The sequence below is a fragment of the Onychomys torridus genome, chromosome 3 (genome assembly GCF_903995425.1).
Source record: "Onychomys torridus chromosome 3, mOncTor1.1, whole genome shotgun sequence".
Lineage (NCBI taxonomy): Eukaryota > Metazoa > Chordata > Mammalia > Rodentia > Cricetidae > Onychomys > Onychomys torridus.
Window position 1 is genome coordinate 70,441,256 of NC_050445.1, and position 8,047 is coordinate 70,449,302.

The following is an 8,047-nucleotide window of genomic DNA, read 5'->3' on the forward strand; positions in this document are numbered from 1 at the left end:
CTCATAAAATAAAAAATAAAGCAGTCTTTAAAAGAAAGCAAAGAGGAAGACAAGTAGAGGAGACTGAGGACTAGTTGGTGACACAGAAGGAAAACTGAGAAGTGTGCAATGGGCATTAAAATGATGATCTATCAGTAAGATGACAGAGAAGTACTTATTTGATCTGGCAATATGGAGAACACTCATGACCTCAAGAGAAGCAACTTCAGTGGACTGGGAGCAGGTGGTAAAAAGAAAATCCAAAATACAGAAGACAAGACACACTTTGAGGGAAAAGAGAATGGGAGAAAGAAGGGTGCTTCATGACAGTGTTAGAAGAGTATTTCTGACTTTACAGAGAAATGTTGAATAATCAAACCAAGTAGTAATTAAGTGCTTTTATTTGAATTCATTAGACACAAAATCATGCTTAACTCTGGAACCCTTTACACGCCAATGCTACCTGGAACTTTCTGGAGCGTATATATGCCATCATCAATCTGTTTTGACGCCCTCTCCCCCCAAATCATTGGTGGTATCACTTTCACACTAATTAGAAATGAGAAAACACAATGAAGGAAAGATAACATTTTAACTGGCGAACTGACATTCAAGTATATTCACATCATTTGATGAATTACCTTGAAACAACAAATACCTTAAGGATTTCAAGAAGAAGAACCTGTAAATGGTATAAAGCATTTATAATCATTCTTACATATGCTCACATTTGAGAGATAAACCTTTCACTTAGAGTTCCTAATGGAGATGGTTGGGGGAGGAGACATGTAACAAGGTCTCCACTGTATTCATTGCCCTCCTGATGGCCGTCCTGGTCCTGGCACACATGCCTGTGTCACCACGCTGACCATGGTCACCCTACTTATTACATACAATAACCTGGTGGAACAAAGAGATAAGTACAGCAAAGTAATATTTGTTATTTAACACAGAAGTCAATAAAGAAATAAGTCTTTTATGCTCTTCTTCATTTCAGTATTGATGTAAAGTTCTTAGGTTCACATGTCCATTGGTCTTATTATTCTGAATTTTGGGACAGTTAAACGCCAAGAATCTTAAAAAAAAAAAAAAAGTATGTATCAAGAAGTTTCATTTCTTCTTAATTTAGAGGTCAACTCTGCCTAAGCATAGACACTACTGGTGGTAATCATGAGAAGTCGGAGGCAACATAGGCTCGAAACTGGAAGATGGGATGCAGTTATAAGGCTTAGGAAAACTCAATAGTGAGGATACTCTTAAAATGGGAAACAGAGAACACTACAGAGAGATGAAACTTAAAGCAGCAAGGACATATTTAATTTTTGAGATTTCCTGACTCAATATAGTACTAACAATCATCCATTTTTCTTTAACATTTTAATGACTATCTTCCAAAATTTTAGTTTTATATGTGTGTGTACGAACACACACACACAAAATCAGTGTCTTACTTTGGTTTCTATTGCTGCGAAAAGACACCACAACCACAGCAACTCTTATAAGAAAAACATTTAATTGAGGTGGCTCGCTTACAGTTTCAGAGGTTCAGTCCATTATCACCATGGTGGGGAGCATGGTGGCATGCAGGCAGATGTGGTGCTGGAGGAATAATAGAGTCTTATATCTTACAGGCAACAGGAAGTTGACTGACAGTCACACAGAGAGAAGCTTGAGCAAAAAAGACCCCAAAGCCTGTCCCCAGTGACACACTTCCTCCAACAAGGCCACACCTCCTAATAGTGCCACTCCTTTTGGGGGCCATTTTCTTTCAAACCACCAAAATCAGCAAATGTTTTTGTTTTTATAATACTAGGATTTCTTTTTGAGATAGTCTCACTGTATAGCCCAGGCTGGCCCTGACCTTATGATTCTCCTGACTTAAAAGTGCTAGGATCACCAGCATGTGCCACCATGCCCAAATGTACACATCTTCCCTGCCCCAATAATACTGATTACTTCCTACCATTTTAATAAGTATATAATACCTGTCTAACCAGAAGTGTTGGGGGGAGGGCTTGAGGTTATTATCATTCACAAAACCTCCTTTATCCTAATATACACACAAGCACACACACAAAATCTTAGGCAATATTTAAAAGGAAATTTCCTATTAATGTACAACTTAAAAACATATTTAATATGCTATTTTTCAAAAATAATGAAACTCTGCCAAGCAGCAAAGTCTTGGCAGATAATAAATTCCTAAATTCCATATCCATGGGCACATACAAGAATGTCAGAAAACATACAAGCCTACAGAGCAACATCTTCAGGAATACTGACTTTCAGATGTGAATACTTTGCATCTGATGGAGAATGCTTTGAAAATGGTTCTGAGACAGATCTGACAGCCCCACCTCTTCTTGGAGCACTGGGTTAAAAGTTATGCATTGTGAAACACCATTAATTTTAAGGGTAAATCTATGCTGTGAGCATCTTTTAATGTGTGTTTTTCCTTCAACTAATCTAAGATGTAGGGAGTTGGAACAATTTGACTCTAATTAGACAAATGTTAAGACCCTTCCCCTAGTGCCCCACTACTCTGAGCAAAGGACTACCAACAACATAGCCAGCTGAGCGAGTTATGCCACCAACTGCTTTGAACAGTCTATAGACAGGTGCTTTGAGAAAGCTTTACAGAATCCAACCTGTTCGAAGTACAACCTCCAGATTTTTTGCCATCACAAGCTTTGATGAACTTCTCATGACCCCACAGCTGCTCCTATCTAGGCCAAAAGGGGAACACTTACCCTGGTGGTCGAGCTTAAGGTCTGTGATTGTTATGAGCAAAGTTCCTCATTTGCACAAGGGGCTCTGCCCTGACTAGCATAAAATTTCCTCATTTGTGTGCACCGCTGTGAACGAGACACTCCCGCACATTTGTGAGCCAGCTGGGAGACATATTCCTTTGCTATCACCTGCATGCATCATTAGGACCAAAAGAGGCTTCTCCAGTATCATTCATCACCTTACTTCATGTTAACCAGAACAAGCTTAGTTGGTTACACAGAAAAAGGAAAAGTCCAAGTGGAAAAAGTGACAGTGGCAGCAGTAAGGAGATCTAAAGGGAAGAAATGACGGGGGCAGAGATGAAAACCGACAAGTGCCATGAAGAGGTGAAGAGAGTCCCAGGAAGCTGCCAAGGGTCTCAGATTCTATGGGCATTGATAACTGTTAACACTAGTCACTGTCAACAGGATGAAGATCCCATTCATCTTTGCTGCTGTAGAGTTAAAGGTCTCAGCATCCTTGTAAGAAACCTCTGAGATTAAGATTACCTCTGCTGTTCAAGATTGCCCAAACCCACAGATTTACAAAAAGCTGCCAAGTTCTGGGACCACTGACAGTCAATGCCAGTTAACCTCTAACCTGAGGGCCTAGTAGAGCTATTAGTCTTTGGTTAAAATGAAAGCCTGGGGCAATAGACCTATATTGCTCAGGGTTCTTAACTGTTTTACATGTGGTCTGTCAGCCCAGATCTTAGGTCATGGGTACTCCAGGACCCAGCACTGTTGGCACTGGAAGAGTCTCTTTGCCTACCCAGGACTCATATCCAGGCAGAGCAAAAGATCCCCTACTAGCTCTGGACCCATGGGAATCCTCTTGTATACTTTATGGGAAAGTTTGAAAAGTAGGTAGAGAAAGGATATTGAATTAAGTTACATGATTAATGGCTTCACTAGGAAATGGTAAACAGCCGGTTGGTGGTGGTGTATGCCTTTAATGCCAGCACTTAGGAGGCAGAAGCAGAAGGACCTCTAAGAGTCTGAAGCCAGCATGGTCCACAGAGGGAGTTCTAGGTCAGCCAGGATGATTACACAGAGAAACCCTGTTTCGAAAAACCAGAACAACAAAAAAGATGGTAATTAAATACTACATGACATAAAGTGTCAATAAATTTGTCAATGGAGTTCAATGTAATGCTTCAATTGCTTTGAGTGTTGCTTCAATTATCAATGATGCTGTAATTGAATAAAGTGAATTATATGGTAATATGGGTCATTTGGAGGTACAAGATTTCATACCTGGCCTGGCAATAAAATTGTACTGCCTATCTAGTTAAATGATGATGTAAGAGCTTATGTGTTTGGTTACACTGTAAGATATTTCAAAACAGCATTTTTTGTAAAACAGCATCTGATTTCTTTTAAATACAAATTATTACCATGTTCTTTATAGTGGCTTATTGAAAAATCACATTTCCTTACCAAATACTAAAACATACCAGGGAGTGAATAAACCTAACACAATTTCTTTTGCATGAAACACCTTACAGGGAGGGAAGGGTCAACGCTAAACACCAGGGCCGGAAGGAATGACCTGACTGTATATATAGCCAAAATGATCCTTTGAAAGAAAGTTTATATAGGATCCGTCCAATATACTTGTTCTTGATAACTTCTTTCTGAAATTTAATCATGGAGTAGGCTTATCTCCCCACAAACTTGAAAAACACAGATAAATAGATTCCTTCTTTTATTGAAATTGAACCAATTTACCTTTATGGCATCAAAGCAAACAAACTTTGTGATTTTTATTCATTTTTATTATAAGAATTCTCTTCACAAAACCATTAAGATAAACGGAGAAATGACACAAAAGCCAACAAACCCTACATGCCTCGTACTTCATTCAGCAAACATTTGGCTCTTGGTTTACATACAGCCTTTGTTGAAACCGATAGCATTTAAGTGTATAAATTCTTAATCTTTTCAAGCAGAGAAAGTTCTAAAATTCATGGCAGAAAGAGAATGTAATCTACCAGTAAACTGAGAATCTGGCTTAAGAAGGCAGTATTAAGCAAGACAGCCTCTACAAAGCTCTATGTAAAGTTCGGCTGAAAAGAGTAGATGTTGATCTGTTGGGTGGATGGCTGAGGTGGCCACCACTGAACCTTCCCTAACCTTTATGCTTATCTAAAGTTTCGATCTGTTTGCTACAGATAGATGTAGGTTTAAAGTAAGTCTCCTAGTTCTTCAATACTTTCAAAACCACCAAGCGCTCTCCTTAGTCTAACATCTCTCATTAGGCACGTATCCTCAGAACTGTTAATTTAAGCCACTGTACTGACAGAGTAAGACAAAAACTCTGAAGCTTTCTGAAAATACCCAGTCTATGAAGAGACTTGACTTTTGCAGGACCTTGTAGCCAAGCTAGTAATGTGCCTTGAGATCATTTAAGACCATGTACTTAGTCTGCTGTCCTACTGTGTGCTCGCCTGACCTGTTTAATCTGCCCTTATGAGTGCTTTTATAACCTAAGCTAAATGCCTAATCTTAATCTTAAATCATGTACTTGTCCATGCTCCTGACCCAGAATAATCTGTGTGTATGTTAATAACCTTTTGAAAGCAACAGGCTGAAAGCAACCCTAAACAAAACATATCCACCATACATGTTGAATGCTAAATGTAGATACAGTTTGACAACACGTTCCTATAAAAAATGGTATCTTTGTTTTTCGCCCATACTACGTTTTCTGTGCTCTTTAATAAACACAAAGCAAAGCCCTTCATTAAAGACACAGATGGCACAAGCAAGCACAACTTTAAAAAAGCAAAGACTAGGGGGCACTGGTAACTATTTCCTGGATACATTCTATGTGCAAGCTCAAACTGTAAGTCCAAAACTTTGATTTCCTCCCTCAAACTACTAAAACCTGAATACTCAGAGAAAAAGGTCAAACTGCTAAAGATTTAAGTTCTTAAGAAGCATTCGATGTCCAGAACTTTCTGAATAAATGCTGAAGACAACAGCAGCCGGTGGCTCACTATTTAGCTCAATGGCAGCTAACAGAACATTCCAAACAGGTAGGTTTCTACCCCAATAGTTTGGGATAAGACTATCAACTAAAATAAGGAAGAAACATTAGCTTGTTTGGTGGTACACAAAAGCACTTGAGAAAAGAGATGAAGTGATGGGATAAAATCATCAAAAATAAATATCCTCTTAACTGTAACAAATATTTTTTCCATATAGGATCGTGCCATTATTTGTACTTTCTGACTGGGGTGGGGGGACAACTGTTAGCCTCTGACCAGCTTGGCACACTCAGCGTAACAATTTTTGAAATGTAATTAAAAATTTTTCTACCTTTAGCTAAATATACAATTTTATCACTACTTCATCACAATAAAAGGCTAAAAGACTTTGGTTTGCTATTATAATTGTAGTTTTAAAGGCTAAAATAAACAGTCATTTGAAATGTGAAGTATAAGAAAATAAAATTCTTAAGGAAAATGGCCTTTATATTTGTAAAACTTTCAACATAATTAAAGGTTCTTTTGCTGGGTGGTGGTGGCACACGACTTTAATCCCAGCACTGGGGAGGAAGAGGCAGGTGGATCTCTGTGAGTTCAAGGCCAGCCTGGTCTACAGAGTGAGTTCCAGGACAGCCAGGGAGACATAGAGAAACCCTGTCTCCAAAAACAAAAAAGGTTCTTTTCTTTCTTGATTTTCAGCCTAAAAGCCAAAAGTTATTTACAAAATAAAAATTAGGTCTAATAATAAAAGTCTCAAATTGCATTATATCTAGCTAAAGGCATGAAATAAGCTGAGCGATGGTGGCGCAGGAGGCAGAGGCAGGTGGATCTCTGTGAGTTCGAGGCCAGCCTGGTCTACAGAGCTAGTCCAGGACAGGCTCCAAAGCTACAGAGAAACCCTGCATCAAAAAACAAACAAACAAACAAAAACAAAACAAAAACAAAAAAGACATGAAATATTACAAACAGTACTGGAATGAAATGCTTTTTTCTTTCCAGGATGTCCCAATAGGAAGTCTTGCTGTCAGAAAGGGGTAAAAGAGCTGAGAAAAGCAATCACGAAAATTCAGCCTAGGAAAGGGAGAAGTGTACTTTTCACGGGTATCACCCTTTCCTTGGCTACACCGCGTTTTTTACTATGAAAACATATGCTGTATCATTCAATAGCACAGGATGGCACTTGACCCTAAGGTTCCCGAGGAGAGTCTCAAGGGAAAAAAAAGTTCTTGCTAGAGGACCAAACGGGGTTTACAAGTAACGTCTGCTCTGCACCATCTTGTCAATTACTACTTGGCAGGGCTAGGATTCTCCCCGGACCCCAAGCCACATCCCCGCGGTCTTTAAAGAGAAGGTCCGGCCAACAGCCACCTCTCCCTCGCTGTGGACAACCGAACCCTACCACCGGCGAGGTGGACACAGGCTAATCAAGCAAAGGGAAATGGGTGGGCTCGGGCGACCCCGGCCCCACGGCCAACCCCACCCACGCCCAGGCAGCCCAGGGGGCCTACACGACGGCGGACCCAGCCGAGCTCGGCTGCAAGCTCCGCCGCCCTGCACGCAGACCCCCGCGGGCCCCCGGCGCCGGCCTCCGCGGCTCGGGCCCACCCCCAGGGGTCCCGGCGCCATTTAGTTCCTCCAGCCCGCCGCCATTTTCCGCCCCCGCCGGCTCGCCGCTGCGCCTCGGCGCCCGCTCGGCCGTTCCAGCCGCCAGCGCCTGCACGGGCCGGCCACGGAGGTCGCGGAAGCAGCGTCCGGGGCCCGGCGCGGCGGCTGGGCGAAGGCCGAGCTCCGACCCCGCCCGCAGCACCCGGCCGGCGGCAGCCGAGGCCTGCGAAGGGGCCGGCCGGGCCGCACTGGGCGGAGCGGCTGCGGCAGAGGCCCGGACCTGAAGGTTCCATCGCACTTACTTCCTGTTTTGGGTCCGGGCACTTTGGAAGAACCAGGATGGAGGCTCCAAAAAATACCAGGATGGAGGAAGCAGCCACGGGAGAGAGTGGCTGCAGCTGGGGTGAGCGAGCGCAACCAGCCACCGGAAACGGAGCCGCGGCCGCGCCCCGCCCCCGGCGTCCCAGCAACTCCCCCCACTCCGGCCCGCCCCTCCCGGGGGGCGGCCCTGCGCGTCACACGCGACGTCACTTCCGCCCGCGTCGGCGCGCTGGTAGTTTCCCCTGTCCGGGTGGGTTGCCGCGGTGTCAGACGCCATTCTCTTAGCGAGCCCTGGAGTCTGACGCTCGCCACCCAGCTGTCGCTGGTGCTGTCAAAGAAGGCCTTTTCCCGGCAGGTCTCCGCAGCGTCTGTCTCCGGCCT

The 8,047-nt window shown here is 43.1% G+C and overlaps 1 protein-coding gene across 2 annotated transcripts in view; it reads right to left on the reverse strand.

Moving 5' to 3' along the window:
- Positions 1-7,798, reverse strand: part of Dmtf1 (cyclin D binding myb like transcription factor 1) — a 52,021-nt gene extending 44,223 nt beyond the window's left edge. For both annotated transcript variants that reach the window (XM_036182027.1, XM_036182026.1), the window contains exon 1: positions 7,648-7,798. The gene's annotated coding sequence lies outside the window, so the exon portion shown is untranslated. The remainder of the gene's footprint in view (positions 1-7,647) is intronic.
- Positions 7,799-8,047: the final 249 nt, after the last annotated feature.